This window comes from Chiloscyllium plagiosum, chromosome 28 (genome assembly GCF_004010195.1).
Source record: "Chiloscyllium plagiosum isolate BGI_BamShark_2017 chromosome 28, ASM401019v2, whole genome shotgun sequence".
Lineage (NCBI taxonomy): Eukaryota > Metazoa > Chordata > Chondrichthyes > Orectolobiformes > Hemiscylliidae > Chiloscyllium > Chiloscyllium plagiosum.
The window spans coordinates 33,713,005-33,726,111 of NC_057737.1; the positions used below are offsets into that span (position 1 = coordinate 33,713,005).

General features: G+C 42.1%; 1 long non-coding RNA gene across 1 annotated transcript; it reads left to right on the forward strand.

Moving 5' to 3' along the window:
• The first annotated feature begins 323 nt into the window (after positions 1–323).
• Positions 324–12,837, forward strand: LOC122564101. Its single transcript, XR_006315819.1, has 3 exons — positions 324–334; positions 4,325–4,327; positions 12,521–12,837. It is a non-coding gene; the product is annotated as an uncharacterized LOC122564101 (long non-coding RNA).
• The last annotated feature ends 270 nt before the right edge of the window (positions 12,838–13,107 follow it).

Genomic DNA, 13,107 nt, shown 5'->3' on the forward strand with positions numbered 1-13,107 from the left:
TCTTTCTGCAAGAATTTAATAGCCAACTAGCCTTGCTCTAGATGAAAAGCATTCATACTAATGGAATATTGGAGTCAAGTCCTATCAGGGTGATAAATATTAAATCATAAAAAATACAAATACAAGAAGAGAAAACAAACCATCGGCAGCAACAAGTGACATTGTCAATAGACGCTCCAGTTAAAAATAAATCTGACTTAAAACGAAAATGAAATCTTCACCCCTCAGTAAATGGATTATATTAGAAGAAAATGAAACTTGCTCTTAACCAATGAACTGGATACTAGTCATGTTTATTAAGTTCTCTCAGCATACATTAACTCAATTGTAAGAAGTTACACATATCACAGGAGGTCCTGGTTGATCCAGAATAGTAACCAATCCTGACAGACTATTCAGGTTCTTTAATTAGTTTGCATTTCTTAGAATTATTTGTAGTGTGTTTGAAATGCATAAGATGATTCTACTACAAGACTTTTTAAAAATTCATCCTTCATGAATCACAACTCTAACTGGGAGATAAAACTGAAACAGGCAGTAACCTGCACCTCACTTCAGCAAACATTATGCTGACAGACCAAGATATTCATCAGATAACATCATAGCCAAGTCTAATCTAGCAGTAATTTATCAATAAATCATAACCTATTTTAGCAAAGATTATTTGAAGAACATTTAGGGGTGGAAAAGTTTGATTTTTCTCCTCTCTAGCCCAGTATGATAAAAAATCAGAGGAGATGACAGCATAATGGTTTACAGCCCAGATAGTGTTACCCTGGGAGACCTCAAACTGATTTCAGAGCCCATGAGGTCTCATAGCATTACGAGGAACATGGACAAAGAAACAATCTGCTGCTTAGCACCAACTGTTCTCTTTCTGCTGATGGATCAATACTCCCATATACAGTGGAATCTCGATAAACTGGTATTTGCTTATCCGAATTTCAGATTATCTGGCAAGATCGCAAGGTCCCAATGCTTGGCTAAACCATGTTATTCGGCATTCGATTATCCGAACATTTGATTATTTCCCACCCGTGTCAAACGGATAATCGAGGTTCTCTGTATTGAGCATCAATTGGAGGAAGCACTGATGACAGCAAAGACATTGAAGCCCTTCACCCAAAGTGCATTCCATGTCTATCACCAAGGGTACCACAGTTACAACACTTCTATCAGTACTTAACTGGGAAGATCGCTCAGATTCCACTGTTCCACAAATTGCCACAAAATATATAAAATCCCAATGAGACCACCAAAATGACTAATTTTCCTGATGGAATGCTACCCAAGACAAAAGTAGTTTACACCAGTGGTCTTCAGGAACAGGAAAATAAACAATTTATTATAATACACAACTTAACAAAAGCATAGACACAAGAGAATTTCTAATCTAAATATACTCCTTTAGAACTCCCAATCAAGACAGACTAAAACCAAATTCTTATTCTACAGTTCACTAGACAGCCAAGTCTTCTCAGGAGCATTGGTCTCCATGGTCATCCCATTCCAAGGGCCCAAAACTCCAATGTTAACTAAAACCAAAAATCATCTTCTCCAAGCTACAGGCGAGTTAGTTTAACCTTTAAGTTGGAAAAAAATGAGGAAACTGGTGATATCCACATTGATTCCATAGGGTTGGAAGGTCCTGAGGCGGAAGTTGAGGCCTTTAGTGCATCAGTACAAATGACAAGGTTAAAACATTTTAACATCAGACGAGGAGTGCTGAATGTCTGGTCCACCTTGGCCTCCTCCTGAGGTGCCCAGTCCTCAGCCAATTTAATTGACTCCATGTGAACAACTGAAGATACTAAATTTTGCAAGGCTATTGGCCCTGGCAACATTCCAGCAAGAGTAGTGATCACTTGTGCATCCCTAGTCAAGCTAGCTCAGTAGTTACAACATTGGCGTCTACTCAGCAATGTGGAAAATTGCCCAGGTACATCATGTACACAAAGCAGGACAAATCTAATCCAATCAACTGCCACACTATCAGTCTACTCTTCATCATCAAACAACAGAACAGCTCATTGACATTACTATCAAAGTAGCACTTGCTCTACAATAACCTGCTCATTGTTGCTCTATTTAGGATCTTTTATTACTACCCAGCTTCTGAATTTATTATAAATATGGTCCAAAAGAAGCAAAATGGAAGGAACTGTGCTTAACATCAAGACAAAATTTGACCAAGTATGGTATCAGAAGTCCAAGCAAAACTGCAGTCAATGGGAGAAAAAAAAAATCCTCCTGAAGTCATATCGAGTACAAAATAGCCAGTTGTTAGAGGTCAGTCATCTCAGCTCTGAAACATTACTGCAGGAGTTCAACAAGGTGCTGTCCTAGATAGTATTTAATCAACCTATATAAAGACTTGAACAGAGAACCACAACAGCCCCATGGTATGCCCAACCACCTTCAGCTGTTTCATTAATGACATTGCCTCCATTATAAAGTCAGAAGGGAAGATGTTGACTAATAATTGCAATGTTCAGCACCATTTGCCTCTACTTAGATACTTTGGTAGCCCATGTTCATATGCAGTAAGACCTGACTGATATATGGCGAGAAACATCCACAATTCAAATGCCAAACAATGACAATTTCCAATAAGCAAAAGTCTTGTCTTTGTTTCTTGACATTCGAACAAAATTACTATTGCTGAATACCTCATTTAACAATTTCCTAGAGTTACTATTGACCAGAAGCTAAACTATACCAGCAATATAAATACTGCAGTTAGAAGGCCAGGTCAGAGGATAGCAATTCTGCAAGTTTTTCACCTTCTGTCCATCACCTACAAGAGGCACACGCCAGGGGTATTGTGGATTACTCTCACTTTGCTTGGATGGGTGCAGCTCCAACAAGCAGCCCAAATCCACTATCTTCAACATCATTCCCTTTACCAGTGATGTACAGTGACAGCAGCATGTATTTATAAGTTACACAGCAAATCACCCAGTGTTGTAACTACTTGTGCCCCGCTACTTGGCTAGGGGAGCACAAGTCTTCACTACTCTTGCTGGAATGCTGCCAGGGTCAGGAGCCTTTGCAGAATTCAGTATCTTCAATTGTTCACATGGAGTGAATTAAATTGGCTGAAAACTGGGCAACTCAGGAGGAGGCCAAGATGGATTCTTCCAATAGCATTGTGCAAGCCCCTAACCTCTACAACCTGTGAGGATGAGGGCAAAAAATGTACAGAAATACCACCAGCTCAAAGTTCCCTTCCAAGCCATATATTATACTGAGAACTATATCACTAATCCTTCACTACTGCTGAGTCAGTGGTCATGGAATTCCCGAGCGGCTGTAGGTATCCCTACAGCCCAAGATTTGCTGCAATTCAAAAGCTGCAGACCATCACCACATTCTCCAAGGCAACAAATGCTGGTCTACCCAGCAATGCTCACATTCTCCGAACAAATAATTAACAAAAAAAAACAAAAAAATCAAAACAAAATCTGGGAACAAACAAAAAAATCCAACAAGTTAAATCTGGCATCAATGACCCAGTGATTTGCTTTATTGTATTCTAAGATTTAACATTAAGAATTTCAAAATATTTGAGAGTACAGCAATAGCTCTATTGACAGAAACATGCAAATTGCTAAGTCGTAATATATGACAAATGTACTGGAGGATATTCAGGCACTAAGCATTTGAGGGAGATGCCTATAAATACAAAGTATGAGAACAATATCCAACAGCACAGACAGACAATGTTAAAGACTGTGCCATGCTTCCACTCATTAGATGCATGAAAGGAACACTGAATCTATCGTGCTATTACACATTTATCTACTCTAATAGAGACTTGCAGATTTTGCAAATTTCTGCAGTTCCCTGCTTCCAAATAACTTAAAAAACCAGGCCATCAGCAGCCCTTTGATTCAGTACTCTCTCAATCAGAATAGCCAAGATTGGACGTTGATTATAACAAGGGAGTAACTTGCATTCCAATTCATGCTTAGAAACAATCTTAAAATTAGATCGACCTCTGCCCTGGTCACTAGCTCAAACTGGTTAATGTGTAAACTTTAAATCAAACAAGGGTGCAAATAGCTAAGTTAATCATTCATTTCATAATTTCTTATTCTGTATCATTGATTCAGGTGATGGGAAAAAATATCAACAATGATTCAATCTGGTAACCCACGCTGGAATGCACTATATGATCTTTGGAAAAGGAAAGAATCAGGTTAAACTACAATGGTTCTCCCTACTCCCCAAGTGCCAGTCTAAGTTCACCAGCTCACATGAATAACAATGATTTTCAGGGCACTTCATACCTGGAACTGCACACAGCATCAAGTCACAGCAGAAAGTAAAACAAAGACAATTAATTCCACTGAAGGTGGCAGCCCTGTCAGTATCTTGCTCAAGGAGCTATCTTTCACATGAAGGTCTGAGGAGTGTGTATCCTGGGTTACTACTCTACAGAAAGCATCATACTGAATCAGAGTCTGTCTCCAACTGATGTTCCTATACCAGTATTAAATTTGCAGGAAAATAACTTTGAGTAGTAAAGTTCAAAAATCCAAACTGCTATTTTCCTATGCTACACATCGACACTGATATCAAAAGTAATACTACAACTCAAGTGATCAGAAACAGAACTTAAGGTCAAGAGATCTGAATGTCTGTGACACCAAGCAGTGCACTGCCTTTTTGCAACTCATCAGGGAAACTGGGACAAGTCCAAATGACCACCATCCAACTTCTAAAAGACAATTACTAGGAAGTGATAAAACAAATTTGTAACAGATTACTGAGAAACTTCTCAAATTCCTCAATATACCAGAGTTTCAAATGCTGCAAAAGCCAAATGCTGAAAGAAACAATGACACTGCTCAAATTCTAAACCCCTCCAATTCAGCACGAAACAGCCCTGAACTTCAGGTTAATCATTCCAGTTTCTGTGAGTTAATTTTTAATATCGATACTTGTGAACTTTGGTTCATCGAAATGTCTGATCATTCTGATGTTTAGTTTAGCTGTAGTTAAGCGCCAGTAGTGCATATTCCTTTATTGCCTCCCCTACCATGTGGCCAATTGCAGTGCCAGCTCTTGGCAACATGCCTAAACTGAATCGGAAAGTGGATTTAAAAGGGAACATGTCATCACCGAATACTACAAAATCCCCTCTACAGCTTACCAGAACAGCACAAAGTACACTATTAAAGCTCCAAGTAGTACAGCTTTTAAAGTCAAATTTCCTCAAAAAGAAATTCCCTCTAGAAATTTGTATTATGATATACCCTTTAAAAAGCTCACATGAAATTCCAAACAAAAGGTCAGTTACTTGTATAAACAAAACTACTTGCAGATCTTTACAATATTAACCAACTGAATATCATTTTACATTTGAACAGCATATCAAGTTTACATGTGCATCAAACAATTGAGATATACATTTTTTGCACTTTGGTAAAAGTTACACATTGAGTTTTACATGTACGTAACTGCAGCAGAATTGATTACATTAGATTAATACAAGGGTTACCATCTGTGCTGTCCCCTCAATCACAGTTTTCGGAAATACAGTAGCGACCCATCAGAACAGTAGTGGCAACTGAAAAGGTTTTTTGGTAGCACAATTTCAAAGGTTAGCAAATCTATCTGATGAATTACTGCAGTCGCTGTGCATTTGAAAGCTGGTAAAATAAATTAGCTGTTGGTAGCCAAGAACTTAAATATTGTTGGACAAGGGACATGCTGATAAAACTTCTGATTTTATACTTGTGAGGGCAGATGCAAAGATACCAAATTTCAAAGGAAACATTTTACAGCATGAGAAAAAGGATGCAGACCGGTTAACAAGTGGACTCTGACAGAAAATGCACCAGTGAACATGATTCCACTAAGTCACAAAACCAAAACAACTGAGGCTGCTGGAAATCTGAAACAAAATCAGAAATTGCTGAAAAATCTCAGCAGGTCTGGAAGCATCTAGAGGGAAATTAGAGCTAATTAGAATCCAGTGACCCTTCTGCAGAATCAACAGTAACTTGGTCAATCCAACTGTGATTCTCTCTCTTCAGGCTCTACCTATATCTATTGTTGCTTATTCTCTCTCATTCCACATCTTCTGTGTAAAAAGCATCCTTTTCCTAGCTACCATCTGCAGATTCCTTCTGCTGTACAACATGTAATGTAACATCCATATAGTCCCCCAGAACCATATGGCTGCTCTCTCTCATTAGAGGGACAAATGGTGGCGTGTTTAACCTGAGGGTTTACCTCAGGCTACGGATGAGATTGAGAAGGTGGGAGCTTCATGGTAACCTCAGTCAATATGGGAACTGAACCCATTTTGTTCACGTCACCCTGCGATGCAAACCAGCTGTCCAACCAACTGAGCTATCCATCCTCTACTCTGTTATCAGACTCACCTCAACAACTACTTCACGAATATGGCTCAGCCACTTTGTCATGTACAGACCTGACACCATTTCAAACTGCTGCGATGCTTCAAACACAGACAATACTCTCCACCGACAAGATTCTATTAAATTAAAATGACATTCTGCATATGACACAAGCCCATTGTACACATTGGAAATGACATAGGAAGGAAAAAGGATGAGAATCTGAAGAGAGAATATAGAAAATTAGGCAGCAACTTAAAAAGGTCCTCGAGGTTAGTAATATCTGGATTACTCCTGGTGCTACGAGCTAGTGAGAGTAGGAATAGAAGGATAAAGCAGATGAATGCGTGGCTGAGGAGCTGGTGCAGGAGAGAGGGCTCCCATTTTTGGATCATTGGAATCTCTTTTGGGGCAGAAGTGACCTGTATACAAGAAGGTCGGTTTGCACCTGAACTAGAAAGGGGACTAATATACTGGCAGAGAAACTTGCTAGAATTGTTCAGGAGGAATTAAATTAGTGAGAGTGTGTGTGTGTGTGGGGGGGGCGGCATTGGGGGTTGGTGGTGATGAGGTGGGACCAGGGAGACAATGAGGAAAGAGATCAATCGGAGACTGCTCCAGTTGGGGAAAGGAGATAGTCAAGCAGTCAGGAACAAAGCAGAGAACAGGATAGGACTGATAAATTAAACTGCATTTATTTCAATACAAGAAGCCTAACAGGGAAGGCAGATGAACTCAGGGAATGGTTAGGAACATGGAACTGGGATTTCATAGCAATTACAGAGATGTGGTTCAGGAATGAACAGGACTGACAGCTTGATGTTCCAGGTTGTAGGAATGCTATAGGAAGGATAGAAAGGAGGTTAAGAGAGGGGGGTGTGGCATTTTTGATAAGGGAAAACATTACGGCTGTACTCAGGGAGGGTATTCCTGGGAATGCGTCCAGGGAAGTTATTTGGGTGAAACTGAGAAACAGGAAAGGAATGATCACTTTATTGGGGTTGTATTGTAGACCCACCTCAAAAGTCAGCAGGAAATTGAGAAACAAATTTGTAAGGAGATCTCAGTTATCTGTAAGAATTACACAACATCAAGTTATAGTCCAACAGCTTTATTTGGAAGCACAAGCTTTCAGAGCGCTGCTCCTTCATCAGGTGGTTGTGAGATTTTTAAACTTTGTACACCCCAGTCCAACACTGGGGTCTCCAAATCATCTGTAAGAAAAATGATAAGGGATTTTTAACTTTCCAACATAGACTGGGACTGCCATAGTGTTAAGGGTTTAGATGGAGAGGAATTTGTCAAGTGTGTACAAGAACATTTTCTGATTCAGTACATGGGATGTACCTGCTACAGAAGGTACAAAAATTGATCTACTCTTGGGAAATAAGGCAGGGCTGGGGACTGAGATGTCAGTGGGGGAGCACTTCAGGGCCAGCGACCATAATTCTATTAGTTTTAAAATAGTGATGGAAAAGGATAGACCAGATCCAACAGTTGAAGTTCCAAATTGGAGGAAGGCCAACTTTAATGGTGTTAGGCAAGAACTTACAAAAGTTGATTGGGGTCAGATGTGCACAGGTAAAGGGATGGCTGGAAAATGAGATAACAAGAGTCCAGAGACAGTATATTCCTGTTAGGGTGAAAGGCAAGGGTGTAGGGAAAGCTGGATGATGAGAGAAACTGAGGTTTTGGTAAAGCATATGTCAGGTACAGACAGCAGAGTTTAAGTGAATCCTTAGGAGAGTATAAAGGCAGTAGGAGTATACATAAGAGGGAAATCAGGAGGGCAAAAAGGGGACATGAGATAGCTTTGGCAAATAGGTTTAAGGAGAATCCAAAAGGGATTTTATAACAATATTAAGGACAAAAGGATAACTCGGGAGAGAATGGGGCCCCTTAAACATCAGTAAGGCAGCCTAAGTGTGGAACAACAGGGGACATGGAAGATACTAAAGGAGTATTTGCATCAGGACTTTACTCTGGAGAAGACGCTACCTGATGAAAGAGCAATGATCCAAAATCTAGTGCTTCCAAATAAACCTGCTGGCCTATAACCTGGTGTTCTGATATTTTTAACAGGGCAGCAGCTGTACAGGACATTGGTTAGGCCACTTCTGGTCTCCTTCCTATCGGAAGGATGTTGTGAAACTTGCAAAGGTTCAGAAAAGATTTACAAGAGTTGGAAGGTTTGAGCTATAGGGAGAGGCTGAATAGGCTGGGGCTGTTTTCCCTGGAGCGTCAGAGACTGAGGGGTGACCTCAGAGGTTTATAAAATCATGAGGGGCATGGATAGGATAAATAAAAAACATCTTTTCCCTGGGGTGGTGCAGTCCAGGACTAGAGGGCATAGGTTTAGGATGAGAGGAGAAAGATATAAAAGGGCCCCAAGGGGCAACTTGTTTTCACACAGGTGGTGGTACGTGTATGGAATTAACCGCTAGAGGAAGTGGTGGAGGCTGGTACAATTATAGCATTTAAAAGACATTTGGACAGGTATATGAATAGGAAGGGTTTAGAGGAATATGGGCCAAGTGCTGGCGAATGGGACTAGATTAGGTTAGCGTGGACAAGTTGGACCGAAGGGTCTGCTTCTGTGCTGTACTTTTCTATGGCTATGACATGGAAGATATAGAATGTGGGGAAATAGATGGCGACATCTTGAAAAATGTCCATATTACAGAGATGGTACTGCTGGACGTCTTAAAACGCAAAGGTGAACCCAGAACTCTCTGGGAAGCTAGTGAAGCGATTGCGGGGCCCTTTACTGAGAAGGGGAATCTCGATTATCCGAAGGAGATCTTCAGGTCCCGATAGAAGCATTACATCAAAGAGCTGTTTCAATCCTAAATGGACTTTGGTTCACAGTGAGTAAAAACAATCTCTGCCAAGAACAGTGCTGGACATTAATGGGAGCCCAGGCACTATCTCGCTGTCTTTCTCTCCACCCCCCACCAACACACACACACTCCTATGTAGAACTCCAGGGAAAGTGAACCCTAAACCCCGCCCCCCCCCTCCAAGATATTCTCTCTAACATTGTCCTGTACAGGGCAGAGGTGGAACCTCTGTCAAAAAGTTGCAGTAAAAAGTTCCGTGTGTGGCTGTTTGCACGTGCGTGCACGTTATTTAGAGACTTATCCCACAAAGGCAGCAGCAGTCTTACTGTTGGTGTCCAGTCTGGTTACCCCCAGTGGGGGGGCTGACAGAGCCAGGGACGCATGGGGAGCGGGGAGGTGTACACTGCGGTGGCTTGGCCGGGGACAGGGCCACGGATGGGGCTCGGACAGTGGGGGGCGGGCAGGCAGGGATCGGTGTTGGGGGCGGGATGGGGCAGGGGCTTGCGTGCACTGTGTTGCTGCCTTGTCTCTTGAATGGGGGAGCAGACTTTACAGAAAACTCTAAGCCCCAGAGGAGAGGCATTTAATCGATTAACTGAATAATCAATTATCCAAACAAAATAGTGCCCGCCCATCTCGTTCAGATAATCGAGGTTCCTCTGTATTTGGATCAATAGTCACAGGTGAGGTGCTGGAAAATTGGAGGTAGTCTAACATGGTGCCACTATTTAAGAAAGGTAGTAAAGAAAAGCCAGGGAACTATAGACCAGTAAGTCTGACATCGATGATGGGCAAGTTGTTGGAGGGAATCCTGAGGGACAGGATTTACATGCATTGGGAAAGGCAAGGACTGATTAGGAATAGTCAGTATGGTTTTGTGTATGGGAAATCATGCCTCACTAACTGGACTGAGGTTTTTGAAGTAGTAACAAAGAGGATTGATCAGGGAAGAGGGGTGGACATGATCTACATGGACTTCGGTAAGGCATTCAACAAGGCCCCTCATGGTAGGCTGGTTAGCGAGGTTAGATCTCATGGAATACAGGGAAAACTAACCCGCCTCAGGCGACTGACTGTGTGGAGTTTGCACATTCTCCCCGTGTCTGCGTGGGTTTCCTCTGGGTGCTCCGGTTTCCTCCCACAGTCCAAAGATGTGCAGGGTCAGGTGAATTGGCCGTACTAAATTGCCCGTAGTGTTAGGTAAGGGGTAAATGTAGGGGTATGGGTGGGTTCGCTTCGGCGGGTCGGTGAGGACTTGTTGGGCCGAAGGGCCTGTTTCCACACTGTAATGTAATCTAATCTAATCTAACCATTTAGATATGGAATTGAAGAGGGTAGTGGTGGAGGGTGGCTTTTCAGATTGAATGCCTGTGACCAGGGGTGTACCACGAGGATCGGTACTGGGTCCACCGCTTTTCATCATTTATGTAAATGATTTGGATAGGAACATAGGAGGTATGCTTATTAAGTTGGCAGATGACACCAAAATTGGAGATGTAGTGAACAGTGAAGACGATTACCTTAGAGTACAACGGGATCTTGATCAGATGAGCCAATAGGCAGAGGAGTGGCAGATGGAGTTTAATTTAGATAAATGTGGGGTGTTGCATTTTGGAAAGGCCAAATTCAGCAGGGACTATACACGTAATAGTAAGGTCCTGGGGAGTGTTGCTGAACAAAGAGACCTTAGGAGAGCAGGTTCATTGTTCCTTGAAAGTGGAGTCACAGGCAGACAGGATAGTAAAGGCGACATTCAGTATGCTTTCTTTTATTGGTCAGAGCATTGAATATAGGAATTTGGAGGTCATGTTGCAGCTGTACAGGATATTGGTTAGGCCACTTCTTAATATTGGAAGATAGGCAATTCTGGCCTCCCTCCTATCTGAAGGATGTTGTGAAACTTGAAAGGGTTCAGAAAAATGGATGTTGCCAGTGTTGGAGGATTTGAGATATAGGGAGAGGCTGAATAGGATGAACCTGTTTTCCCTGGAGCGTCAGAGGCTCAGGGGTGACCTTATAGAGGTTTATAAAATCATGAGGGGTATGGATAGGGCAAATAGGCAAGGCCTTTTGCCAGTGGTGGGAGAGTCCAGAATGAGACGGCATAGGTTTAGGGAGAGAGGGGAAAAATTTAAAAGGGACCTAAGGTGCAACCTTTTCACAGAGGGTGGTGTGTTTATGGAATGAGCAGCCAGCGGAAGTGGTGGAGGCCAATACAATTACAACATTTAAGGAGCATCTTGATGGGTACATGAATAGGAAGTGTTTACAGGGATATTAGCCGGGTGCTGGCAAACAGGACTAGAGCAGGTTAGGATATTTGCATGGCATGGATGAATGGAACTGAAGGGTCTGTTTCCATAATGTACATCTGTGACTCTACCTGCAAATTAAAACATAACGCACAGGGATAATGGCTCCCTGGTACACTGCCCATTGACACCAGCCAAAGCATTGCCATGGAGAGTACACAAGCGGGACATTGTTCCTGTGCATTTTTTTTTTAATTGCAAATGTTGTGTCGCATACAGAATGTAATTTTAAATTAAATAGCAACCTGGCAATGGCTATTATCAGCCATTACCGCCCCATCGTGGATACACTTTTGCAAGGATTCACAACTGCACCCTCCTCAATATTTATTAGATTGCTCAGGGTCCAATTTGTCAACTGAAATCATACTTTAAAAACTTGGTCACACCCTTTTCCCAGCACCATCAGCATGACCTCTGAGAAGTTAGAAGCATTGTCATTAGAATCAGCACCTAGTCTCAAGACGACTGGAGACTGATAGCAGCGGAAATAGACCAACCAATTTTTCAAAAATATCTTGCGTAGAGGCAACAAGGCTGTGACTTCTAGATGAGTATCAGAATGGGCAGAAAACAAATCGGTCAGATAACACACTGAGACCCAAATCAGTTATTACCCACAGGCAGTAGAAGAATCATTTATTCTAAACTAGTTGGACATTAAACACTTTGCTCATCCATTTGAGGGTGGCATGGTGGCTCAGTGGTTAGCACTGCTTCCTCACAGCGCCAGGGTTCCAGGTTCGATTCCAGCCTTGTGTGACTGTGCAAACTCTGCACAGACATTCTTCCCGTGTCTGCGTGGGTTTCCTTCCACAATCCAAAGACATGCTAAACTGCCTACACAATAGTGCTCAGGGATGCAAGGTTAGGTGCATTAGTCAAGGGTAAATGTTGAGTAATGGGCAATAGGTTTGGGTGGGATATTCTTCAGAGGGTTGGTGTGGACTTGTTGGGCCGAAGGGCCTGTTTCCACACTGTAGAATTTTTTTCTTAGAATTCCTAAGTATCTGATGCTTTATTACCTCCATATGGGTATATTATGTGTTTTCCCCACTTGAGGTTGAGGCAGCACCTTTGAAGTGAAGGTTGAAATATTTTTATTTCTGATCATTAATTCATGGGATGTGAACAAAGCTAACAGAACTTATGGTAGAGCAATTTGCTCATGATCCCGCCATCTGCTAGGTCAGTCTCAAAGCACTCAAGTGTTCATAACATCTCCCTCAAATCCAAGTTTGGCAAAAATGTCATGAGAGAGATTTTGATGTTACAGTTTGGAGGAAGTGAGGACTGCAGATGCTGGAGATCAAAGTTAAGTGTGGGGTGCTGGAAAAGTACAACAGATCAGACAGCATCCAAGTAGCAGCAGAATCGACATTTCAGGCATAAGCCCTTCATCAGGAAGAGGCTTGTGGGCCGGGAGTTGCTGAGAGATAAATTTTGGGGGGGAAAGAGTAGCTGAGATTGTGATAGGTAGATGAAGGTGATAGGTAGGAGGGTGGAGCGGATAGATGGGAATGGAGGAGTACAGGTCAAGAGGCCACCGCATCCTCAGCTACCTACCCCCCCAGCCCCTCCCAT